Raw genomic sequence first — 27,653 nt, forward strand, 5'->3', positions numbered from 1 at the left:
TCCCGCAGTGTGTCTAGGATGCCCCCTGTTTGCCTGGCCGCTCCTCCTAAGTCACACTAAACTCAGCTGCCTTATGGCAAGAGAGGCTTGATGTTCTCTCTCTGAGCAGCATTGGACGGTAAGATGCATACTTGACCAGTGCTGCTGCATTGTATCTGCCGGGTTCCGCTGATGGAAAGACTGCCCTTTGGCTGGACTGGCAATGAAAAATTCAGTTTCCTGAGAACCGGAGGCTGCCATGCTGCACCTACTCCCCCATCTTGACTTCTCAACCATCATTATGTCCTCCCTAGAGTGTTGAGAAAGATTTATCTCCCCTCTTAGGCTAGAGGTACTCCCTTTCTTTCCCATTGGATTTGAGACGTTGGAAGCAGGCATCAAACCCTCCTTGTCCTTTTATCATATTCTGGAAGTCTGTGTTCCTGTGTAAAGGTATACTTCCCTAGGAAAAAATAAAAGCATGCTCTTGGCCTCACCTAAGGACCTAGAAAATTCATCTTAAATTGGGCTAATTCCCTCTGCCTGATATGGTCATTGTGATTTCATCTTCTTCATTATCTAATTTCTCAGTCATCTTCTTAATGGCTCAGCTCTCTTCCTTCTGATTTCTGTGGATATATGACATCAGAAGTTACACAAATGATTACAAATTAGGTGGGGAGAAAAAACCCCAAAGTTTTATTTCCTTAATAGAACTTCATTCCTTTTTAAGCCACTCTTCTCACTTGGCAGTGGAAAACAACCTTGTCACCTTTATGTATTCTAGTCAACTGCATTTTAAATGTTTCTTTTGTGTAAATATTCAGTCAGGTTTGTGTATTATTTTCTCAGCTGCCCCTGCTCACTCTCTGGTCTTCTCTTTCCCCTGCTTACAGTCCTACTTCTGTTTCACTGGGCTCAAGGTTCCATTAGCTGGCTGTGGAGGGGAGGCAGGGAGTTTGCTTATGTGGATAGTATATGGTGTGGCAGCATGGAGGTTGGTTCACTCCCTCAGTCTCATTTCTCCCAGATGCCAATGCAGTCCAGCTATTGATGTCCATAGTTGAGTGTCTAGATATGGATGACATCCAACATTGGCTCCTTTGTGTGTCATGTATGTCATCTTCTGTGTCCAGCTAGTGCCTTTTGTAGCATATTGCAGGGAATCCCGAGGAGGCAGCAATGCTTCCCTTTTGCTCTTTCCCGTAGGTGCTGGCACCTTATTGGCCAGCAGCATGTCTCTGATCTTCTTGGGTCATCCTTGGATCTTACAAAGCCCACATCCCCCTGGATGTGAGGCAACAGTTTCTCCAGAGCTGAGTTGTTCTCCAGATGCCCTGAGATGGCCTTGTGCATTATGGTGTTCTTGCCCATCAACACAACAGCCCTCCCGCAGAGGCACGTGTGGATCCACTGCATCTGCTTGGAGCCCACCTAGTCTGCTCCCACAATGAAGCATTTTGGATAATCATCCAAAAGTTAGATTAGCTTTTTTTTTAAATGTTTTTTTTTAAATTTATTTTTGAGACAGAGAGAGACAGAGCGAGAGAGGGAGACACAGAATCCAAAGCAGGCTCCAGGCTCTGAGCTGTCAGCATGGAGCCCGACGCAGGGCTCGAACTCACGGAGTGTGAGATCATGACCTGAGCTGAAGTCTGATGCTCAACCGACTGAGCCACACAGGCGCCCCACAAAAGAATGAAGAGCTCTCTCCAGGCATCCTCGTGAGAGTGACATGATCTTTAAACCCTGCTTGGCAATCCCTGATGCACTGCCCTGATGCCTAGGGAACACAGAATGACCTGGAAGTCCAACTACTTCCTTAAGATAAAAAGAGTCAGGAGAGGATATGAAGATTTATTCTACGTTGCTATCCTTCTCTTCTTGATGACAAAATATACAATAAGTTGGGAAATCATACTAAAGAAAAAGAGTGAAAACCATATGTGAAATACCTCCCTTCCTACTTCCTACTGTAATCCCAAGGGGAGGGTGGGTGCCTGAAAGCATCTCCCCATAAGTGTAGCGGTGATTTTGGATGGAAGGGATTGCCAACATCTTAAGGAAGTAGTTGGACTTCCAGGTTGCCCTGTGTTCCCTGGGCATCAGGGCAGTGCATCAGGGATTGCCAAACAGGGTTTATACATCATGTCACTCTCACGAGGATGCCTGGAGAGAGCTCTTCATTCTTTTGGCTGGTCTTTTTGGGGGCTAACAATCTCAATCATCTCACCAGATACTTTCAAGTGACTACTGTGAGTTAACAAAAAAACTAGAAATCCTCACTTCCTCAGACTTGCTGCTTAGGAAACCAGAAGTGATGCTTGACTAACCCTGCCTTACCTTGTTCCTTCTCCTTCTCCCTGCTGACCCATTTCCCAGGCCCTCCTGGCATCCTCCTGGGTCTCCTGCTCACCATAGAAGTGGTTGGCAGTCCCCTCCATCCAAAATCACCCCTACACTTATGGGGAGATGTTTTCAGACACCCATCCTCCCCTTGGGATTACAGCAGGAAGGGAGGTATTTCACATATGGTTTTCACTCTTTTTCTTTAGTATGATTTCCCAACTTATTGTATATTTTGTCATCAAGAAGAGAAGGATAGCAACGTAGAATAAATCTTCATATCCTCTCCTGACTCTTTTTATCTTACAACTAGCTAGATGTGCACTGAACAGTCTTAACCGGAGTGTGTGTGTGTGTGTGTGTGTGTGTGTGTGTGTGTGTTGGGGATTTGTTTTGAAAGTGGAGAGTTGTTACAGGGAGAATGGAAGTTGGAATCATCACTCTACGTTTCAAGTTGCAGGGTGATGGAAATGACCCATTAGGGAGAGAAGATTTGATGTATGAGAGGGGAGAGCATTGCTGGAGGGATTCCTTAAACAGGAAGAGGGGTTATGGCTAGTGCTCTGTCGGTCTGCCTGCCTGTACCTTTTGCCTTTCAGTTGAAAGTCTCCTGCCTTGTTTACTTTTCCTTGATTACTGCTTTGGGCATTCTGAATAATGTTAACAGAGCAGTTAAGGATCAGAGACAAAATCAGAACTTTTGAGAGGTCCAAATTTTGCACTTTCTAGATTTTTCCCAACTTTATCTTGTGAGTTTAAAGTAGCAATATTCAGCCAGGAGAAAGCAACAAAAGCTTACAGATAGTCATGGGTAAGTTTATATAGTGATAAAATGCAAAAATGCAAACTTCTCCCACAATGGTAATTGTTAGTGTTGGAGTTGGGGAAGCAGCTGGGGCATGAATTCAGGATAAGAGGACCTGGGGGTCAATGTCAGAACAAGGTTGAGAGTGCCTTATTGAAAATTATTTTATTTCTAAGTCCAGTGAGTTGTTGTAACATCATTGACATTGAAGGATATTATCACAACTCCCTGAACTTGTTAATTATTCAGCAGTCATTCCTATTTGGGATGAACATGTGCATCTGTGCTTTGCTTTCCAAGAATAAAAATTATGCTTATTTTACAACTGCATAAAGTTTAGCATAATTGAATGTTCAGGTAACTGCTTTAAAATACTGTTCTACAAAAATGATATCATTTTGAGCTCAGAAAGACAGGGGTAGGAAATCTTCTTAGGCTTCAATTGCTGAATGCACAGAGTCCTTAATAAACTATCTAGACATATCAAGAGTCAGAAGTGGGTTTCTTTTAGTGGAGGGGTATGATAGATCAACAGGGCTGTCATCAGAATGTTAGGAAGACGGATTTGGGAAGGTCCAATAAAGAAAATAGCAATGCTAGGTGATCTAGCAAGAGACAAAGATGTCCAAATGGAATGAAAGAGAACGTAGGCAGGAAGCCCCAGAGGGGTTGGAAGTTTGGAGACCAGAGGAAAGGGTGGAACAGAGGCAGAGGGTGATACCAAAAGAGGGCCAGATGTCCAGGGGGGTAAGGCAAGCTTGACAGGTCTCACAGGTTGAAACAAAACGTTAACTAGAAGCCTAGAGAGAGGTTAGAAATAAGGTGGTCAGAATCCAGGCAAGAAAGTCAGTAACATTTATGGGACATGAGAAGCAACAAAGATCAAGAGCTCAAAATAGAATTCTAAGCCCAAAACTTTCTAAGACAGAGACCAGATATGGCCTTCATGATGGAGATAAATAGGTTCTTGTGGTTACTAAAGTGAGTAACGTGGACAAGGTATTCTAATGCTCACTCTCTACAATATTACACACACACACACACACACACACACACACACACAGGGAGAACTGAAAAATTAAAGAGCATAATGTTCACAAAATCCCTGAGAAGTAGAAGGGAAATATGAATGATTTCATTTTCTTTTTGCTTCTGTATGCTTTCTGAATTATCTGCAATGAACATGTGTTATTTAAAAAATAATAATATAAAAATTAAAAAAAATTGATCCAAATGAATTGCAATGTATATATATAGAGAGTGAGAGACTTTGGTATTTTGTTCAGTGACTGGTGATTGATCTTGCCTAGATGGGGCTCAGGTGTAAAACTAAATTATTGCAGGGCACAACAGATTCTGCTGGAATTGTGTAAAGCCCATATTCAATCTGCTTGCCTTTTATCTTGTAGTGAAAATTTCTTAGTGGACTGGTAGAACAGCCACTTTTTTCCAAAACAGTCATTTAGGCTGGATCTATCTAGGATAAGATGAAATAAGAGTTGGAAATTATCGAGCTGAGGTGATTAATTGGAAGGACTCAAACTGAATAAATTAAGATAGGACCCCAATCCCTATACTCAGCTGGGTACTTTTTATTGGCTGATTGAGCCCATAATGGGATAATAGAATAAGAAGAATGTTGGGATTTATTTTTTAGTTCATTTTGCAAATGAGGAAAGCCTTAGGCAAAATTCCTTTTGTTCTTAATGCCAAAATATTACACCATTAACCTAACATAAAATGTATTAGATAATAATTTTTAAAAAAATACTGGACCAATAAACCTCATAAAATTTAAAAATGTTTCCTGTCCCAAATATTTTCATTAACCGCAATGATACAAATAGAACCAAAGATATCAAAAATGAAAAGATAAACAAATTCTTCTCAGTTAAAGATTTTATTCATACCTCAGGAATTGGGTTATAAGAAAATAAATATTTGGTTACATGAATGAAATGGACTATTCAGATGTACTACACACACACACATGTACGTGACTAATTATAATTCTTTGGTCCAGCTGGAAAGTCAGTTTGAATACACTCATGATTTTAACCTGTTCTTGTTCGTGTGTGTCCTCTGAATTTTGGAAAGGCATAGTTGCATTAGGACAATAATAGGATGGTTTGGCCATAGATTTGGATGTTAGATAACTCACATGCTGTGTCTTTAATTAATGCAAGGCCAGTTATGTTTAGCAAGGGGTAACAAATGGACCATTGTCATGCTCAGTAGGTTCATACCACCCTTACCCATGGGTTGGGTGGATAAAGATCACAAAGGAGCCTCTAAGGAATATAATGATGCTAAATAGACCCTAAATGTGCTATTCCCCACATAAGCACCAATTGAGGTTGTAATATGGACTCTGCTAATTACAAATCCTTTCTATTCCTTGCTACAGTGAAATAATGAACCTCGTTTAATATTGTCATTAACATGCTGTGAGCCCAGTGATTACTCCCATCCACAAATAGTCTCCGTGTGACCCCTAGGTGGGCGGTGGACAATGCATGTTTTTTGATTCAGTTATTTGCTCTGTCATGAAGGCTTTGGATGAAATCATTCGGGCTGAACGAAATTTGATTGTTAGGAGGACAGGTCTGGGATGGTTAGGCCAAAGAAGCAGCATTCATTTATGTATTCCCATCTTTTATGTTCTACTTAACAGATACAACTCCTGATAACACCAGCTTAGGGATAAAGATGTGCCATTTTTTCCTAGTTGATCCTACCATGGATCCTCTCCCATATATTCGTACAGACTTTCTTACTTCTGGAAGATAGTTATGAGACTGCCCTAGTCACCCTTCTTTTATGGGTGTGCATGGGGACACTGAGCCCCAGCATCCAGTGTCCTGCAGTCTTGGCTCCCCTGTATCACCATCACTGCCCTGTTGGTACTGTGCGTTGCCTGGGCATAGAACTGGAGACATTGGAATGGCTTCCCTAAACTTCAGTTCCAAAGTGGGATGTCCTTTCCTTTCCTTTTTCTTTGTAGAGGGTTAAGCCATTCAGGCCCAGGATCCAGGCTACATGGAATCCCATAAAAGCCCTGGGCCTTTTCTGTGTGATCCTTTATTTTTTGTTCTAAGCAACTGGTAGAACCTAAACAAGTTTGTCTTTGTGCCTTCCCCATGTCCTCCTGCATCTGTCCACTTAGGATCAACTATCAGATTCCCTAACCACTGGGAGCGGAGTTGGACAGAGATGCCCATGATAGCTTCTTGTGAGCTGCTGTGTGCTGGCACCAGCTCACCACTCTCTATGGGGGTCTCTCACTTTGTGTTGTGCTCCTAATTACAATTAGGAAGTTAAAATGCAGGGGAGTCAACAGTACAGAGGCGTACTTTGCTTAATGCAGTAGAAATGGCCCTGAAAGTTGCACCTGAATAGAATATTTATTAATCATAAGGGAGGTCATTATTTCAGAGAAAACTGTAGTGAAAAGCTTAGTAAAGCAAAGATTTCAAAAAATATATATGTATTTTTTCAAAATAAGCCATGCCTCCTGATTTATCAGACTTACATACTTGGAGTTTATGTTTCACATTCTCTTTAAAGTAATATATGCCTATAAAACTAAAAAAAAAACTTAATTTTATGGGGGGCTGGGACTTGAGCAGGAGTCTTTCATGAATCTTTCATGGTTTTAAATGTTTTTTTTTTTAATTTTACTTATTTTGAGAGAGAGAGAGAGAGAGAGAGCGAGAGAGAGAGAGAGCTCTCATGAGCATGTGAGCAGGGCTGGGGCAGAGAGAAAGGGCGAGAGAGAATCCCAAGCAGGCTCTTCACTGTCAGCATGGAGCCTGACACGGGGCTTTATACCATGAACTGTGAGATCATGACCTGAGCTGAAATCAAGAGTCAGACACTTACTGACTGAGCCACCCAGGTGCCGCTGAATCTTTCATTTTTAAAGTTGTCTCCTTCCTTTCAGATGGAAAGATGACTGCTTTCTTTGGCAGCTTTTGACAGGCCCCAAGGAGTCACCTGCAAGGACATGTTTCTGGGAGAATCTGTATTTCTTATCATGTACTTCCTCTGTTCCTTTGAACGGAGGCATAAGGAAGTAGGGAAGTTGGATTTGGGCCCTTGTTCTACCCTAGATGGCTGCATGGTTTGAACAAATGAAAAGGCCTGAGTCTCCTTTTTTTTAGTAAAATGAGAAGAGTCTGCTTAATGATTGCTAAATTTACATCTGGTAGTGCAATTTAAAAAAAACAAAAATGTGAGTGTCCATCTTTGAAAACACCACCAAATCATGAATTTCTCTATTCATATTCAAATGCTAACTACTAAGGACACATGTGCATTTACGAAGGCAAAAAATGGCACAGAACTTTGGGGAAACTTACATATTTAATAGAGCTAAACAATTCATGCCCAGCAGTGGCAAACTGCATTCTTGAGTAATGGTGGAATGTATTTTCTCAGGTGATCGCTTAAACTCAGTCCTACTGGGGCTTAATTAAGGAGTGATGTCTGTAGTCATGAGCAATTCTGTGGAGTAAAATCACTGAAGAAATAGAAATGCCCAAGAAAGCATTGCCAGTCTTTGGCATTGGAGGAATAATGTGGTTTAGTTAGTTTGGGTTCTTAAATTTGAAGGAGATTCAAGACTCTGTTGAACGGATCAGGGGTGAATCCCAGTGGCCTTGGCCTGTTGGAAAGAGCCAGGGAAGTTGATTTTGTGTCTGGGCTGTTGGGCAAGTTCCTGAAACCAATTTTCTGCTGGAAACAGTGTGTGTCCTTCTGGCAACAAGCTGCTTGAGCAATGAGCTGTCACATTTCAATGCAGAAGCCTTTTGTTTGGCAATGAGGTAATTTTTGTTCTTATTCTATCAGGAATCTATTTAGAAATTCAGCATAAATGCATTTGGAGTATACTAGCTTCTTCACGGGGGAGCTAAGGTCCAGAGCAAATCATAATGTGTTTTTCTTCCCCCCCTACCTTCTCATATGCACCTCCTCCCATATGACGTGTTTTGATACAGGAAAAAGAACACCAAAGGAAACCTTGAAAGGTGGTTCTCAAAGCACAGTATTGTGCAGAGTGTAAGGAAGTACGTCCATTCCTTGCCTTACCGATGGAGGTCAGAGAATGATTTAGAAGCTGAATCTGTATATATCCGTCACTGGAGTTTTGTTGTCATCTACTGGCTTTTGCACTAGATAAGCTTTATCAGCCTTCTCAGCTTTAAACATCTAAGATACTGAGACAAAACTGGTAGTAGTATAAAGGATGTGCTCAAATTAAAATTGTTGAGGGGTCTGCAAAGACCAACCATCCAATTTGCTTTATTTTTTAATCTTTATTTTTATAGTGTAAATTGTCCATTTGTTCTTACATGCTACTAGAATGGCCTTTAAGCACACTTTCCAGTATCATTTTGTGATCCTCTATTGCGTATGCAAGGAAAAACAGACAAGAGAAAATTACATTGCTTTTAAGGTGGCTTAGATGCATGTCTTCTAATATAGAGCTTAGTGTAAAATGTAATTTGAACAGAATCATGGTGTCTTCCTTCCTTTCCAAGAAATTCCTGTTCACTTATCTTTATGTATGTACCAATAGAGACCAAACTGCAGCTTTTCCTTTACATTTCCTTATATTTTCTCTGTTCACCTAACCTTTCAACAACCCTTTTGGATTCAACAGAGCATGTAATTATTGCACCATATAGAAACAGTTGGGGGAAACAAATGGCATAGTGCAAAAGGTGTAATTTATGGTGGTAAGTCATCCAGAAAAACGTGGCAAGAATGTTCAATTTATTTTAAATATCTTAATACCATTGCCTTTTTTCTTTCAATTGTGCACATTAAATTCTTTGTGTGACACATGAAAAATTATTAAACACAGGATTATATAAAACTCCAGCAGAAGTTGCCATAAAAATTGAAATGTCCCAATTTAAATGACAATAGGAAACCGGCGGGGTTTAAGGCATTTATTTTCTTGGTTCAAATATGTGACTATAACTAGAGTCACGACATTTTCGTTTGTCAGCAGCTCAAATCACTTCTTGTGTTCTTCAATCTTAGAAAGAGACAAAGGTGAGATTCTGGCCTTATAGAGCACCAGCATGAAGTAAGAGTGTGTGCGCACGCATGTGCGGGTGTATGTGGGGTGGGAGAATGGAGGTACTACTGACACTTTGCTGTGATGTTAATTTTATCTCAAAATCTGCTGTAGAGAATATAGGACTGTAGCAATGTGAAAATAATGCACTCATCTAGTCATATTACCAGATATATGTTTGTGAATATGTAAGTGTATGCATATGTGTGTGTATACATTGTAAATTTATAAATAGTATGCTAACATTTAATTCAGGAGTGAGTATTTCCAAAATAAGCAGAAGTAGAGTATAGTATATGTGGAAGCAGTATTTTGAAGTGTTTACTTCATTATTTAGGCTCTTTGGCTTCTATTAAATCCCAGTGTTCAACTATGGATTTCACCATGTTTTAGCTCAGGTGCTCTCAACATTGGATTTAATAGATTATCATCTAGGGAACCTTTAAAAATTCCAATGCCAGGACTCCATCTCTGGAGATTCTAATTTAATTGGTCGGGGAGTGGGGCTGGGCAATGGTAATTTTTAAAAGCTCTCTTGATGAATCTAATGTGTAGTCAGGGTTGACAGTCACTGCTTTAGCCAGGCGTTGTCAAGCAATCACTGGCAATACCTAACAACCACCACATGGTGATCTTGAGTTCGCTCTGAGATCTTTCCTGCCATGGTGACTGTGGAAGCCCAGAACTGCTGAAGTCTGCCAAAGGGTGCCATCTATAGTTTCAGGCAAAACAAAAACAAAAACAAAAACAAAAACAAAAAACAACCAGGAAGGCAGTGCCATGGAAATGACTCAGGAAGGACCAAGCGTTAGGTGATTTGCACATGATTATAAGCCGAGGTAGATTCAGGCCTTGAATCCAGATCTTCTGTGGCGATGGGGTTGAATGTGAGTCTTTGGAGTCAGATGGGTGTATCGGTTCCTGCACTAACTGGCTGGTTGAGTGACAATGGGTATGTCATTTATTTGTCAGTCTGGTAAAGGCTTTGGGTCTCTTCACTTTTGAGCCAGGTATGTTTGGGGAAGAAAAATGTAGTATCAGTCTTAATCTTATGTGGCAGGTCTTAGTTACTTAACCTCTTTTGGCCAAAGTTTTCATACTTATAAAATGGAGGTAATTATTATCATGACTACTTTATAAGTTGGTTGGTTGAAAGGATTAAATGATGTAATAAATGTAAAACCACTTGTGACAGTACGTCACACATAGTATCTCCTTAATATTATTGTTATTATTACTGTTTTTGACTCCACAATCTATTCTTTCTCTTATACTATGCCACTTCCTCAGAGTCTGTACATAAATCTCAATTTTAAGTTTTTTCTCTCATGAGTTGGAATATTTTACTCCTAGGAGAGGACACTAAATCTGATTATTTTCCTTAACACTTAATGTGAATGATGGGTTATTTTTCCATTTTCTTTAATAACAGTTCCTTGGATGACTTCAGTTGCCTTTTCTTCTAAGCCAACTACAGATGTAGAAAATATGTTTCTTATTGCTTACTTTTTCTTATGTACTAGAAATAAAAGAGGCTAGGTGTAAATAGAATTAATATACATTTATGTCAGTGCTTTGAAAATACAACTCTTGCTGTAATAATATTAACTGCTATACAGTGCTTAACACATGCCAGGGAGAGTTTAAAATGTTTTACATAAAATATTTAAAAAACTTTTTATTATGGAAAATTCCAAACACAAACAGGAGTACCTATGGATGGAGAGTGTATGAACCTCCACGCACTTAGGATTCATTTTTTTTTTTAATTTTTTTTTCAACGTTTATTTATTTTTGGGACAGAGAGAGACAGAGCATGAACGGGGGAGGGGCAGAGAGAGAGGGAGACACAGAATCGGAAACAGGCTCCAGGCTCTGAGCCATCAGCCCAGAGCCTGACGCGGGGCTCGAACCCACGGACCGCGAGATCGTGACCTGGCTGAAGTCGGACGTTTAACCGACTGCGCCACCCAGGCGCCCCTAGGATTCATTTTTAACTATTATTCCCTCATGGCCAGTTTTGTTTTCTATAGCCTTCAACCCCACTCTCTTAATATCATTTTTCTCTAAGTAGTTAAGTATGCATCTCGAAAAGATAAAGACATTTCAAAAAAAATATTCTCACAGTACCAATATCACACACAAATGTATAGCCCTTATAAAAAACTCGTATGTTCAATAATTTTAGTATCCCTATTTTACAGATGAAGAAATTGAGGCACAGAGACATTAAGTAACTTCTCCAAGGTCACACAGCTAGTAAGTAACAGAGGTAGAAGTTGAGACTATGTGGTCTGGCTACACGATCTGTGTTTTTTAACTACTTTGATGTACCAGCTTCTCTAATGAAGAAAATGCAACGTACAATAATTTCTTTTTGACGCATGTGAGGTTTCAGTGTTCTTAACGGCTTAATTAGATGGGTGTCCTATTGTGCATGAGGATTTGAGTTTGGTCTCTGCAGTTGCATGGACTTAGGTTTCAGACAGACTTGAGTTTGAATTCTGGCTCCATCACTTGTTAGTCACGTGACTTTGTGCCTATTATGTATCCTCCATCAACTGCAGTTCCTTTGTCTATTGTATGATGGTGTAACAATAGCCACCTCATGAAATTGTCGTGAGTTAATGTATGCAGCATGCTTTGTACTATGCCTGACACATATTGGTACTTCCGCACTATAATATGGATACGTCAGGTAGGCACTTAAGTATCTCTAGGAAGACAGGTGTATATTTCTAAATGTTTGCAGTATTTAAGTATTTAAATTCTAACGTTCGGAAGTGTTTTTTTTTTTTTTTTTTTTTGTTTTGTTTTGTTTTGTTTTGTTTTGTTTTTTAACCTTTGAAAGGATGTAGTGCACTTGATTAGATTGACTCTTTTTCCTTGATTGGTTAGGCAGCAGTGCCTTAAATGGCCAAGAAATACCTTGATATAGACTTAGTGCAACTGATTTAGAAATCTCTCCTGGGGCACCTGGGTGGCTCAGTCGGTTAAGCGTCTGACTTCGGCTCAGGTCATGATCTCACGGTTTGTGAGTTCGAGCCCCGCATCAGGCTCTGTGCTGACAGCTTGGAGCCTGGAGCCTGCTTCAGATTCTGTGTGTCCTCTCTCTGCCGCTCCCCAACTTGTGCTCTGTCTCTCTGTGTCTCTCAAAAAATAAATGTAAAACATTTTTTAAAAAAAGAAATGTCTCTTAATTTCCAGCTGGGAAACTGCCACCTTGTTAAAGCAAAATAAATGTTATAATATATTAGCTCATATAAGCAAAGGAGCATAATTTTCAATGAATGATGTGTCTCTCTTTGAGCTACTGTAAAGTCATTTGTCAACATCCTTCCTAAGGATACAGTGAAAATTCTTACAGAACACGCATGTGCATCTTTTGTTGCCTGGCTTTTCCCACTCTAGCCTTCAGCTGGTTTCTGTACTGTGAACAATAGGATGAAGTGTGAAGAGTGTTAAAACAGGAGAGTGTAAATGTGTGTGTGTGTGCGTGTGTGTGGGTGTATGTAGGAGTCCCTGTGTGTGACTGCCTTTTAAAATTAAATATAAATTGTTTCTTGATTATTTACTATTTTGGAATTTATGTGCATTCTTATACACCACTACTTTGGATAAGCAAGGTTTGATCCTTATTTTATGGTATTTTCCCTCTGCTCTGTACCATCTGATGTTCAGAAACTGTATCCCTTTCCAGATCTTCTTTATTTTTTCCTTGTTCATGTTAGTGCTTCCCAGGATTTGTACTGAACAATTCAGTCTTGTCAAAGAAGAATCATGCTTTCACAATATTGTACTTAATTGTGTGGACTGTTACTTCTCACCTGTGTGATTTATATACCTCGCACACTTTGTCAACAATAGCATTCCTTTTAATATTCCCACTAGGTAAGAACAACACCTTATAACCTTGTTTTCCCTCCTTTCTCTTCTTTGTTTGGTAGAAATGAAAGGGTTACTTTGATTTATAAGTAGCAGCCTAACTTGGCTCTCACCTTCAAGATATCCTTTCACAGTGAAGAAAGCAAATGTATTTTCTCTATATAAACATTATATTAGAGAATTTTCTTCACATGTCCTTAAACATCTTGCTCCTCAGTTTGGAATCCCTCCCTCGGCATGGAAAGGGAGAACTGTGGAGGATGCTGATTCTTGGAAATTCTCTGTTGAAGCCACGTTCTTGCCTCCAGCAGTGTATATATGGGGGGCATTAGGTTGCATGCTTTTTCTATAGTTGTGTCAGGATAATAATTCATGTTGTCTAATCAAACATTTGGTAGGGCTTGGGTGTCATGCCTTCCTTTTAGAATTTTGCGTTGACGTTTTCTGAATGACATAAAGACCGCAAATTATATTCAGTTCTGGGAACTTGATCCTAGGCATAAAATTAGAAAATTGGGGATGGTTTGTCACTTGGATGAGTTTGGTTTTGCAGTCGGCTGATGCTCCATTTTATCTATCTATCTATCTATCTATCTATCTATCTATCTATCTATCCCTATCTTTCTACAATCACTTTTTTGAAGGTGATACTTTTTGTACAATAAAATGCATCAATTTTAGGTAGAATTCATTGACAAATGTATATATTCAAGTAACCACCACCCCAACCAAGTTATCGAACATTTCTGTTACGTCTGATCTTTTCTTATGCCCTTTTCAAGGTGATAAGAATACCTTTCAGAGACTGTCATTCTTAGATGAAGACACATTATCAAAACCCAGTTATAACTGTGTGGCTAAGACTGGCTTTACTTTAACAAAGGCAGCATTCTCTATAATTACTTTATTGTAAGTAGAAACATGCAGGGACTAAAGGAGTTGCTACTCTTGACTGGCAGCTCAGGGGAGGAGGGGAGGAAAGGGTGGAAGTGATGGATGTTGGGTGGCAGCTTATGCACTACAGTCAGCTCAGGATGCTGGCCTCAGTTTTCGGTTTTCAAGGGACATGCCTTTCTGTGGCTTTAGCAAAAGGCATGAATTACAGCCGATATCTGCAATGAAGGACAGCAAGATGACCCAAAAGGAAAAATGTCACATGTACTAGAGGTCAGAGAGCCTTGCTGAATTGTTATTCAATAAATGCAAGATTGGTAATTAATTATTATTCAACAAAAGCAGGTTCGGTGCAGAGACCAAAGGCAGCTGCCAGAGAGCCAAAAGATGTTAGAGGTATGTGTTCAATAATAGAGAGCATACCGAGTGTATAGAGTATATTGGTCAAGGTATTGGCCCTTTATTAAATCAAAACAATTCTGTCTGAGCAAGGCAAAGGTGAGACTTTACAATGGTTGATGTAGTGGGTAGGGAGGGTGAGACAAAGGCAAAGAGGCTGGTGATCCCAATTAAACAGGGTTTATTTTTGATGAGATAGGTCTGGGTTCTTTCCCCACCACATCTCTGTGGGCGTTTGATATCGCTCAGACAGCTCAATTATAGGATTTTGATGCCTTTAGTGACTCAATCAATCATTTGTAGTAAGGTTGGGGTTGTTTGCGTGCTGTAATGTGTTGATGAAGATGGCAGTTAGCTCTTTCATTGTAAGAATGGAGGGATTGCAGCAGGGGAAACACTAAAGCTATTTCTGATTTAAGCTGCCTGCACACAATTGGATTGGAAAAGAATAGTTTGGATGACAGAATAAGATGGAAGCCTCAGTTTTACCCACATGCCAGGACCTGTTTATTTTTTGTTACATTTATGCAACATTATTAAAATTGAAGTACATGAAGTTTGGTCCAAAGACATCTAACAAGTAAGACTTCTCTGGAGAGTGGATTCAGAGCAGTTAAAACAGAATATTACCAAAGGGGGCGTTTGGGTGGCTCAGTAGGTTAAGTGTCTGACTTTGGCTCAGGTCATGATCTCGCAGTTTGTAAGTTTGAGCCCCGTGTCCAGCTCTGTGCTGACAGCTCAGAGCCTGGAATCTGCTTCGGATTCTGTGTCTTCCTCTCTCTCTGCCCCTTCCCTCCCTGCTTTCTCTCTCTCTCTCTCTCTCTCTCTCTCTCTCCTCTTTCTCTCTCTCTCTCTCTCTCTCTCACAAAAGTAAATAAACATTTAAAAAACAAACAGACAAACAAACCCCAAACAATTGCATAAGGAAATAGGGAGGAGAGTGCAGTGGCTACTGTGGTCGAATTTCAGATCCAAGTTCAGAATAATTTTCCAAAACAAGAGGATTCTAGTGATGCCAGGACATTGGGAAGTCTCCAGCAGTAGGCACATTGGTGTTTTCTGCCATCCTGACAAGGAAAAATGCTGGTGGTTTAGATGATTTTATGGACTCTCTGTGGATGCCTGAATTTCCCTTTCAGGTTGTATTTTGCCAGAATTCAATCTATTGATCTTTATTTTGACCCTCCTCAGAAATGGGTGAGCTGTTTGTTTTATAGTGTGCTAAAATACCCTTTATCCATGACACATGGCTGCTCACTAATTTTTAAATAATTTAAATAATCCTGAAATAGGGATGCAGTTTTTTCATACACATGTACTTGGAATTACCAACTGTTTGTTGAAAAAAATTGCAGCAAACCAGTGTGTTTGATGGCTGCATTTCTCCTATGAGCAAGCCTGTTATTTCACTTTTAGTACATGCTAATTCTCCTAAGACCACAGTCCTCAATTCATTTCCTTGGAGACAGGGTAAGAAAGTCCTAATTTATCAGGATCAGAATATCGCACACTTTGAGAAATTTTAGTTATGATTTTTTCCAACAAAAGTATATTTCAGTCAAGCAAAACAAGCTGAAACATATAATCTTCCTAATTCTACAAATCACCTTTTAAATACAGTCTCTCTTCTTTTCCCCAACCTATGGAAAGACTAGTTTTCTTCTCTGTCAGTTTTCTCTGTTTTCATACTTTACATGTGGCTGGATAACAAGGACTTTAACTTTTCACTTTACAGCTAAAGACCTTGGCCTGTTGGTTCTAATAAAGAGTTATGAATCATGCCCTGCTAAAATGACCTCACTCCCCCCTCCCCTCTCACCTCGATAAATTCCCTTGGTGGGTGATAAAACAATGGATTGAAGCGGACACATTTGGTCTCTGTTAAAGCTATTTGTGGTGATTTCTCTGCAGCAAGTATTATACTTCGGGCAATCAGATGCTCCTCTTTCAGGGTCCATCTTGTAACATATTCTCTCAGTATCCCAGGAACTCCTTGGGGGCCAGCAAATTATCCTCTGTCCGCAAGTACAGGTAGATAATGTAGCTCCATTCAGGAGAAGCTATGAATATGGGGAGGAAAGAAAACAATGGGAAAGCCACTTTTAATTAAAAAAAAAAAAAAAAGATCACTTAACAAACACCATTTGCTTTCTCTTTGTCCATATGCTTAGCTTCCCTTTGTGAGAACTTTAGAGGTGGGCTGGCAGCTGTCTGGAGAACATGAGGGATTTTCACTGTTCCCTGTTTTGTTTCTGAAAGGGTACAAGCTGCGTGAGCCATCTAACAGCTCAGAGCAGCAGCTATCTGTATCTTAGAGTTTATTCTGAGGGCCCTTATTCTCAGTTTTTCTGATTAATATATTGTGTACTTTTCTCCATGTGTCCTCTTGATGATGATATATTGATTAAAAAAAAGAAACTTAAAATCAACTCTTACCCCAGTGCAGTCTTCTCTCAGAGCATCAGGCTTTAACGCTTCTAGGGCTTTATGTTTGGAGAAGACATTTCTGAAGATCACTGTATTTATTTACATCTTTGGAAGATTTGGATGATCTATTATAGGTTACATTTTGTCAGTTGGATGTTTGGTGTTATGTTACCTTTTGAAAGCTTCAGCACCCTCCATCTTTGTCCCTGTCCCCGGGTCTATTGCCTTTTTTTTTTTTTTTGACCAACAATAAGAATATTAGCACTAATAATCTTGTTAAAACTGCAGTCTGCTTTACCTCTTAAACATAGAGGAGTACTTCTGTGTAAGCTCTTAGGAATGTGAAGAGATTCGTCTTTATTCCTCCAGGTGAGTTGCCTGGGAGCCCAGAGAGGGCAGAAAGGGTGTGCTAGACCAGAGCCTTCCCCGCTTCAGGCTCCCCATACACCATTGCTTCTGTTCCACAAGCAAATTGCATAGATGCCAGCTGTAGAAAACAACATCCCCAGGACAGACTATCAGATTTCATGGAGGCAAGGTACTTTTCTTCTACTGTTTCAAGAAAATAATTTTCTTTCAGCAGTGATAGGGAAATGAGTACTGAGAATTATATGGCATCTTTCGTCTCACCAGCTGTGAGAAGTCTAGTCTGTGGGAGCAGATTTAAAAGAGAACAGCTCTCTGTTTCTGTTTCTTCAGGGGAGAAATCGGTGTGAAAATTGTATGATGCTCTACCCCAAAGCCATTGGCAATGGTTGGCAGAAAGTAGGCATTCAGATGTTTGCTGAATTAAAATTTCCATATTAAAAATATCTGTGAACTGGAAAAAGAAAAAGAGCATTTAAAATATTAAGTTCCAATAATGGTTGTTGTAGGAAGGCGATGACACAATTAATGTCGATGCATGCACATACATTCAGAATGTTTATATACGGTTTGTGGAGATTTAACATTTAATCCTTTTATGATTGGATAAAATTCCCTTGTTTTATATTTTGACCTTTGACTATTTCCATAACTTACTTTGGAGCTGGCTCTCAGGATCTAAGTTTCCTGTATGCAAACATACCATATTTAAAAATCATTTTGGAAGCCCTGATATATATAATCTTTCAGAATTCAGTTTTCTGAACTGAAGTCTGCTTTTGGGGAAAACAACAACAACAACTCACTAACCATCGTTTTACACTTTGCACTAGACATTGTGCTAAGTGATAGAGATACAAAGTTGATTTCGGTACATTTTCATACCCTTCATTATCTCACAGGCTGTTGGGAGGATAAATGATTCCATTAGAATCTGTCCTCCATGAAAGCAGAACTTTGTTCTATCCATCTGCATATCCCCAGTGTCAAGAATAGCTTTTGGCACACAGCTCTATCTCAGTCTGCTCAAGCTGCTGTAACAAAATAGTATACAGTGGGTTGTTTAAACAACATAAATTGATTTCTTACAGTTTTGGAGGCTGGGAAGTCCAAGATCCAGGTGCTGACAAATTCAGTGTCTGGTGAGGGCTCACTTCCTGGCTTGGAGACAGCTGCCTTTTGCTGTGTGCTCACATGGTCTTTCCTTTGTGCACGCTCATGAAGAGAGAAAGAGAGAAAGAGAGAAAGAGAGCTCTCTTGTCTCTTCCTCTTCTTGTAAGGGCACTAATACCATCCTGGGGGCTCTACCCCCCAGGATGTTATTTAAGCCTAATCACCTCCCAAAGGCACCACCTCCAAATATCATCACATTGGGAGTTAGGACTTCAACATATGAATTTTGGGGAGATACATTCAATCCTTAACAGTAGTTGCTCAATTAATAACTTTTACATATAAAATAATAGATGGATTTTTGTGTTGAAGTAAGATTCTGATTATGTACTTGCATGAGAAATGGTCAATAGTAGAATTGAGCTTTACTTCTACCCAGTCTTCATCATCTATAGAAGATCACAAAAGTTCCCACACTTTTCAAATTCTAGATTATAGCCTGGCATATTTGGATTTATTTGTATGTAAACTTCACATCACCTAGTGTTGTCTCTGGGCCATTTTCCTGCATAGGACAAAGCATAAATTAGTGATTTTAAGATGGGTAAGTGTCTGGGAATTATTCTGCAAGCACTGAATTCCCAGTTCTCTGTCTCAGGAACAGGAAAAAGAGTCCACCCTATGGAAGCTGGCTTACAGCAAAAATGGTCTAGAAAATCTAGGTTAACAGCAGCCTGACAGGCTACAGAAAACAAGCATATCCCATAACTGCCTCATCCCGAACAGGTGGGTTTCTCTGCCAGGAGAGTGACGACAGGTAGAATTACAATAGCTGGCCTCCAAACTGTTGTGATCCAAGAGTTGGTCAGTTAATCAACAAAATAAGATTAAAGGGAAGAGTCATAAAAAAGGAGGCATGATAACTAACACAATTTATTTACATGTACTTTAAAACATGCATATACATATTCATTATTCAATATTTTGGTATGGGGTTAGGCATTCTGTAAGTACTATTCTATTGATTGGAATACCTGTTTTTCTCTCAGTTGCAAACAATAGACATTGACTCTTGAGTGGTTAAGTAGAAAAAGAGTCTATTAGAATGCATCTTCCTCTTCCATGATTTGCAGTGTCTGTGTCTTTAGATTGAAAACTTAAATATAATTGGAAAGCATTCAGAGAACAGATTCTTTCTATATTTCTATGATTTTCTTCAGGTTTATGGTTGTAAATCTCCCCATTCACCACCAGTTTGACTCTATTAGATCCTTTCAAAACAATAAATTCATTTTATATTAGTATTTCATTATTTTTCTCCCAATATGTTTTCAAAAAAATTTTACAGTTTATTTATTTGGGGAGAGACAGAGAGAGAGAGAGAGAGAGAGAGAGCAGGAGTGAGAGAAAGAGAGAGAGAGAGCACCAGCAGGTGAGGGGCAAAGAGAAGGAGAGACAGAATCCCAAGCAGGCTCCACACCATCAATGCAGAGCCCGATGTGGGACTTGAACTCAACAAACCGTGGGATCATGACCTGAGCCGAGATCAAGAGTCAGACGCTTAACTGACTGCGCCACCCAGGCACCCCTATTTTCTCCCAATATTTTATTAAATTATGGAATTGCAATAGCAAGTACAATTGTCATTAATAGGTTTCAGAACAAACTCACCTGATTCTTGATAAGAATCGACTCCATGTGTGGCAGCAGAAATGCATACCGAAAAGTAGTCAATTAGCTGTGAGTGGGAAAAAGGTTTAGTAGATTTAGCACAACCTTTGCCTTGAGTGGCCTGCAAAACTGTGTTTCTAGCAATGATTCACACTGTGAGACAACAAGAAACAACAGGTAAGACTTTTATTGGGTGAGGATCTATAGCTCATACTTTTAATATAATTTTAAAGTAATTTCAAGAAAATACAAAATATAGCACTGACTTAAGCTTGCTTGACAACTCAAGAAGGATTTGTTTATTTGTGTCAAGAGAAACAGAATAGTGTAAAGAGTACTTGATGTGGAGTTGGAAAACCCATATCCCTGTCTCAGTTCTGTCACTCATATCTGGGCTTCACTCGAGCCAGCTGGATATCTGAAAGTTGTAGCCTGAATAAAGAGTTACACTCAGTCCATAGGGCCCAAAATGATCACCATTATTAGAAGAGCCTTTGGAGAAGTGCATCAGTTTTATAGGAAATTTATTGCATTAGTCAGAGCTCTCAGTTGCAAACAATAGACACCGACTCTTGAGTGGTTAAGTAGAAAAAGAGTCTATCAGAAGGATATGGGGCAAATTACAGAATCCTCCGCAAAGCTGCAGTGCCAAGACAGGCAAGTCTGCCAGAATCAGCATCCCAAATCACGCACCCAAACTGGTCAGATCAGCTGCCACCAAGACATAGATGCAAACATCTGTACCACTTCTGCACCAGGAAATTGCTTTTGTTACAGCCACAGCCAGTGCCGACACCACTGTTGTTAAGGACTCAACCATAGAGCCACTGCTTCCTGCTACCACTGCACATGTGTGTATCTGTGTGTGCGTGTGCGTGTATGTGTGCATGAGAGAGTGGGGGGCGGGGCTAGAGAGAAAGAACACACTCTCCTTTCCTGTTGAGTCCCTAGATTCTGAGTCCAGTCCAGTGTGGATGGATCTCTTGGTTGGTTACTAGCTTGAACCTGGTTATACATAATGCTAAGACAGTAAGTATCTAGCATTTTTGGTGTCAATGGCAAGCTGTTCAGATAGGAATGAGCCAAACATAGAACAAGTTTAAGCTCTGAGCTGAAATGAATGTCACATGTCCACCTAGGCACAAAACAATTGTGCTGAAACCACCATGAAGTGCAGGCATCCTGAAAAATATATGCTTAAATGAATATAAAGTGTCCAGAAAGGAGAATCAAGAAGACCTCTGTCCTCATTTTAGAAGGAGGCAAACCACTGAACCCTCCAAAGTTTGAGGGAATTCTATCATGGTGATAGCTGAGAACTGCAGTTTCACAATTGTTCTCAAGGTAAAGAGAAGAATTGAGGTGGGTGTCCAGGCCTTAATTAGCACTTTTTAAGGGTGATGAATGAGCCCTTTTATCTGCCCGCTGGAATGGAAATAGGAATAGGATGTATCCCTAATGGGATAATGGAGCAGTGCTACAGTGCTTTAATTTCCCAATTTTAGTGGGATTTAGGCAGCTGTGATTAACCTGACAAATCAAGGAGGGGATGGTTTGAAGGGATCCAAACAGCTGAGCCAACCTGGCACTCCTTCCCCTGCATCCTTGAGGGCCTCATCAGACAATGGCTCGGCTCCACTCTTGGTACAAATTCTCTGTCAGGCTTCCAAGATGAGGTCCCAGTGATGCCGAGTGCTGAAGCCAGGGCCAAGATTCTCCTGGCCGTGGTCCCCTAGTGTGCCCCTGGATGCTGTTTCTCATCCTATTTTGGAACGGGCTGCAGTAGGGAAGATCTCATTTAGAGATACCCAGCCAGCAGTTATCACACCCGAGGCGGCCTTTGGATTATTGGCCATTTATATCTACAGCAAATATTTGTTGAACAACCATGGTGTTCAGGACTCAGGGTTTGTACCTTGGGGGTTAGAGGGAGAAGAGGAACGGACAGCCCTGGCTTCAGGAAGGTGAAAGGAAAAGACTAACAGTGTGTGGAGCTCTGACTGTAAAGGACTCTTTATATGTTAGTGTAACAGAAAATAGTTACCCTTTTCATCTTGGGCTGCCTTGGACTGTGAAAATCATTCTTCCTTGGGTAGCTGGTGATGCCTGTCAGTGAGCCGATGGGCACTGGACCTACTTGGCACTGGTTAGCGAGGGTAGACGAGGCTCCCAAACCTCAGCCCATGCTTTTGGAATTAGCTGCAGCCAAGTCCCAAACCTCCAGGTGTGAATGCCAGATCTACTTGGGACAGCCTGGTTGGGGGTCTTTTAGTTGCCAGTTTAAGGTTAAAATAATACTCTTTATGTTTCAACTTCTGCCAGTCTGTCTCCTCTGTGGCTTATTTTGCCTTGTTTTTAAGGACATGGAAAAATAAGCTCAGGTGGTCAAAAGAATTCTAATGAAGTCAAGTTTCTACTTCAGTTGCTTTGAATCTGAGAGTCTCCCATAAAGAAAGGAACTGTTTCCCCTGGGTCCTGCCAATGCTTTTATTGTAAAAACAAGAAAGTCCTCTGTGAACAAATGCTTTGATGCTATCAAGAACAATTCTAGACACATCCCATCCAGGATGGGGAATAGGTCCTTCAACAGTGAAAGTTCTCCAGCAAATCGTGGGGGGCTTTTATGAAAAAGGTCCAGGCACTGCGAGAGGCAGAGTATGAATACCGAGTGCCATGTGGGACGAAAACTGCTTGCTTCTCACACACGACAGTGTGTACCAGCACCAGCAAATGCTCCTCTAGAGCTTCTCCGTCAAGCACAATTCTTAGTGTGTCCATAACTTGAAAACTATGCTACATTCTGGGAGATTGATTCTATTATCATCCCTCTCACATTCAGATGAAGAGACTAAGGTACAGAGAGGTGCAGAGAGGTTAAGCCCTTGTTCAAGGTTCGTGCAAGTAAGCGTAAGAACTGGGTGTGAACCCCAGGGCTTGTACCTTTAGCCCCTAGGCTGGACTGGGTTTGGGGGATAGTTTTTCTTGGGAATAGAGGAGATACAACTACTGGACAGGGGGTCTCTGTTGCTGTGGGCCAGGCATTCTGTCCATTGTGACCCAGTTGCATCACCTTTTCGTTCTACTGTACACAGATCCGCAGCCCTGTGTAGTGAGAGAAGAGATGGATGTAAAAGGAACATGATCTAGGGTGTCATTCGCCTTTTCTTCCTACTCTGGTCATTCTCAAGTTAGTCTCTAAGTTCCTTGCAGTCAGGGATAATGTCTTATTTAGGGTTGCAGCCCTTTAGTAGCCAGTGAAATATCTTGGCCTGCAATACCTCATGGAAATGACTGAAACTCCTTTCCTGGAGTCCTGCTTACCTGTGGAGGGTGGGCCCTTGGGCTGCTATAGGAAAATTTGATGATATTATTCGTATTTATATTTGTGTCCACAAATCTCTAGCACTTTGGGCACTACTGTTGACACTGATATTTTATGTTAATGATTTGGTGAATTTGCAGTTCCTGCAAAAGAAGAAAATAATCCTTGCTTGCTTTCTTTATCACCTGGTCTGGTGATCCTGTGCCTAAATTGGAGATTCCCAGGACTGTCCTGACATCCTTTATTGTAGTGAGAGCTGAGGCCTGTGCTATATATATTCCAGTAAAGCAGTGGGGCATACATTGGTAAATGAGCTCTTTTCCTTATCTTTCCTAATGAAATGCCAATTTTATGGGGACAGGGACAGGTATGTATTCAGCTAAAAATGATCACTTTTCAAAACAACCAGAGGTGGTCATTTTTCATTGTGCCAGCCAGTGAAATTTAAATTGGGTCTCATGGCAAGCTTTTGGTTTCTGATATAGGTACTTTCCCTTTTTCCTTTGTTATTCTTTCTGCCTGGAATAATGACATGAGGCCGAGGATGCCACATCTGCCTTTTTACAACAAAGCAATAAGCGGGAGGACTAAATCCAACATGCAAGGGATGGCAGAGCAGGAAGCAAGAGTCTGGGTCATTGGCAGCATACTTGAAAAGCTGCAGCAGATCTGGACTGCTTCAATTCAAATTTCTTATTCTGTGAAACAATAAACCTTGTGGTCGAGGTTCTATAAATCAGGGGTTTTTTTTTTTTTTTTGCTTTTTTTTGGTTATTTTAGTTGGATGTAATTCCTTGTGATCCATGGGGCAGCTTCAGACCTTGAAATTAGTAAAATGTTGAAAACTGAAGTAGAAATTAACAATAATCATTGTTCAATGCATAGAATTAACAACCTACTGAAGGAGCATATTGTAAACATGCTTTTTATTTATTAATCTTTTATTTATTTATTAATTTTTTAAAATGTTTATTTCTGAGAGAGACCAAGAGGCAGAGCATAAGTGGGGGATGGGCAGAGAGAGAGGGACACAGAAGCTGAAGCAGGCTCCAGGTTTTGAGCTGTCAGCACGGAGCCCGGCATGGGGCTGGAACTCACAAACCGTGAGATCATGACCTGAGCTAAAGTTGGATGCTTAACCAACTGAGCCACCCAGGCACCCCTATTAATCTAATCTTTTAATGTTTATTTATTTATTTTGAGAGAGAGAGACACAGAGCATGAATGGGGGAGGGGCAGAGAGAGAGGGAGAGAGAATCTCAAGCATGTGCTCTCAGTGAAGAGCTGGACACAGGGCTTGATCCTAAGAACCGTGAGATCATGACTTGAGCTGAAATCAAGAGTCAGATGCTCAACTGACGGAGCCACCCAGGTGCCCTATAAACATGCTTTTAAAATGAGAGAATAACGTGTTTCTGAATCATTTCATCGGGAAGGCTTTATTTTTTTATTTTTCTTTTTTTAATATTTATTTATTTGGGGGAGACAGAGAGAGTACAAGCAGGGGAGGGGCAGAGAAAGAGGGAAACACAGAATCCGAAGCAGGCTCCAGGCTCTGAGCTGTCAGCACAGATTCTGATGCGGGGCTCAAACCCACGAAGTGTGGGATCATGACCTGGGCCGAAGTTGGATGCTTAACCAACTGAGCCACCCAGGTGCCTCAGGAAGGCTTTGATCCAAAGTACAAGTAGTAAACATTAGATTTTTGAGAATTATATAACATGAGCTATAGTTGTCCCATACCTCACTGATAAAGAATTCTTAATCTGGAGAGTAAAAAATTTGTGAATTCATCATTGTTGAGGAGAGATGGACTTGGTTCTACACACCAATACTAGTTATAAGACTTATATACCTATCCATCAGTGGACAAAGGTGATTTATCCAGTTCCCTAGACTGTGAGCTTGGGGCCAGCAGCATCAGCATCACCTGGGAAGTTGTAAACATGCAAATTCTTGGGTCCTATTATAGACCCACTGACTTGGAAATGCTAGGGGTGGGGTCCAGCAATTTGTTTTAACAAGCCCTCTAGGTGATTCTGATGCCAGCTGAAGATTGAGAATCCCTGCTTAAAATTACTTTCCATGCTTTAGATTAATTTCCATACATTAGGCTAACCAGGACTGTTTTCCCCCCTAGATCTAGGGTCATTAACATCTTTCTGATATGTGACTTGGTCTCCTAGTGACCATCTCCAGAGGGAATATCCTGTGGTGGTAAATTAAGAAGTTGGCATTCCACTTCCTAAATCAGTGTCATGTAAAATGTAGTCCTTTTATCCTAGGAGCCCTAGGTGAACCGCTAATACCACAGTTCTAAATCTGAGTTGATCTATTTTACTGAGGGGAGATCAGTCTGAAGCAAATGACCTCTTTATATGCATCTTTACTACATTAAGAGCTCTTGAATTATACTAAAGTTTATTTTTTTTAATTTAAAAGGCATAAAAGCTAAAAAAAATGGTATTTGCTACCAATCATCTAGAATGTGAACAATACAGTGTTAGCTAATTGGCTATTGAGTCTAAGTAGACAAAAGAAAAAACAGAAGATAGGTCTTTCTAGCTAGCTATGATGATTTGCCCGTTTAAACATTTTATAAAAGGTAAATTAAATTTACCAGACACAAAAAGGGTAAATAATATATGGGAAGTTTTGTTTATGTATTTGCTTATATTAAAAACTGTTAAAATTAATGACTTACTTCTTCGCTCATAAAAAGTCCTTAAAATGAAACGTACCTACCTTTAAATTAAGTTTGATTTGATTTATTCTGGAAGGGAATATCTTAAATCTTCTCTTGCTTCACAGCTGTATTATAATTCATTGTCCCAGAAGATGAAAGCAGGTACATGCAAATGAGGAATCTGATAGTAGTACAGCTTATGTTAGAAAAGAAAAAGCCCATGAACACATGTTCAGTAGGACTGGTCTTTTTGATTAAGATGTTTGACTTTTAGGAATAAAATTAATTTCTGACTTTATCATAGGGATATTTTCTGGTATATGTTTATGGGTATTTTTAGATGTGGTAAGGCGTGTGGAGATAATTTGACTGCTAAAAATGGTGAGTAGTAAGTACTGAATAAAAATACATCGAATCCTTATTGTAACATCTGCCATAACAATGTATTTAAAGAGCACAAGTCCATCTGGTCTCTTTAACTGTAGTCTTCTCATTAACAAGTATATTAATACACTTTCACTTTATCACCTGTTGTTTATTGAAGATTCAAAGTGTTTATGTTGAAGACTGTAGTAGTGTAAGTCATAAGTGATGGACTGATGTTCAGTTGGTAGGCATCAGTAAGGCCATGGGTTCCCACACTATCCTCATAATTAAATGTTTTAACTACTACTTCTGAGAAAGCACAACCTTGAATAGTATATAACAGAGAGAGCATGGCTAAGAAAAGTGAGTGAGGGTAATTGCTCCGGCTTGTCCTGGGATCTGTAAATATATTTTCTTTCTTAAAATTAAAAAAAAAATATTTATTTTGAGAGCAAGTGACTGAGTGAGAGAGAGAGAGAGAGAGAGAGAGAGAGAGAATTCTAAGCAGGCTCCATGCTGTCAGCACAGGGCTTGATCTCAGGAACCATGAGATCATGACCTGAGCCAAAATCAAGAGTCAGACTCTCAACCGACTGAGTCACCCAGGCACCCCTGGAACATTTTCACTCTTAGACACATCCAGATAGGACACAATATTTTGATTCTGTACTGGGAGTTCTGATAATGGAAAATGATATGTTGAGTAGGGAGGAGAGAAGATCATTGAGTGGGGAAAGTGGGTAGAGATAGACTAAAGATTGAATATAAAAAAATACTAGGGCAGAGTGAAGGGAAGTAGGGATGTCCAGGATCTCAACATACTCCCAAATGTGCATCTCTAGTTTATAAATTACCCATCTTCTGGGCCAAATGTGCCACCTACATATGTCCCTATTCCCAGTTGTCTCTCTTAATTGCTTCATCTCCTATTTTATAGAGACTTTCTGTTGATTGGTGATAGAAGGTTTTAAATCTAATAAACTATCCAGCTATGGAAGTATTTGTGCCACAGGACCTAGTTCCAGCCAGGTTGACTTTGATGATCTGTCATAAAGGTACTTCTGAGTCTTCCTTGTTTTGACTTTAAGAAAATAAATACACGGAGAAGAAAAGCCTGGGGCAGTGATTTACTCAACCTCTGTAGACTTGTGCACAGAACCAAGATGCAATAGTTGGTTTGTTGACGAAGGCAGCTCTACCAGACATGCTGGAACTGCTCTTTGAGCTGTGCTGAACTCTGCTGATCAGTCTTCCTCCAGCAGCTCCCATAACTCAGAACCCAAAAGACAGTCTAACTTCTTATTTG

The 27,653-nt window shown here is 40.1% G+C and overlaps 1 long non-coding RNA gene across 1 annotated transcript; it reads right to left on the minus strand.

The window, feature by feature from the left end:
• Positions 1-1,255: 1,255 nt before the first annotated feature.
• Positions 1,256-26,987, minus strand: LOC125174081 (uncharacterized). The gene is made up of 3 exons (XR_007155246.1): positions 26,975-26,987; positions 26,622-26,627; positions 1,256-1,366 (listed from the first exon to the last, which is right to left on the minus strand). It is a non-coding gene; the product is annotated as an uncharacterized LOC125174081 (long non-coding RNA).
• Between the last annotated feature and the right edge of the window lie 666 nt (positions 26,988-27,653).

The sequence above is a fragment of the Prionailurus viverrinus genome, chromosome C1, assembly GCF_022837055.1.
Source record: "Prionailurus viverrinus isolate Anna chromosome C1, UM_Priviv_1.0, whole genome shotgun sequence".
Taxonomy (NCBI): Eukaryota; Metazoa; Chordata; class Mammalia; order Carnivora; family Felidae; genus Prionailurus; species Prionailurus viverrinus.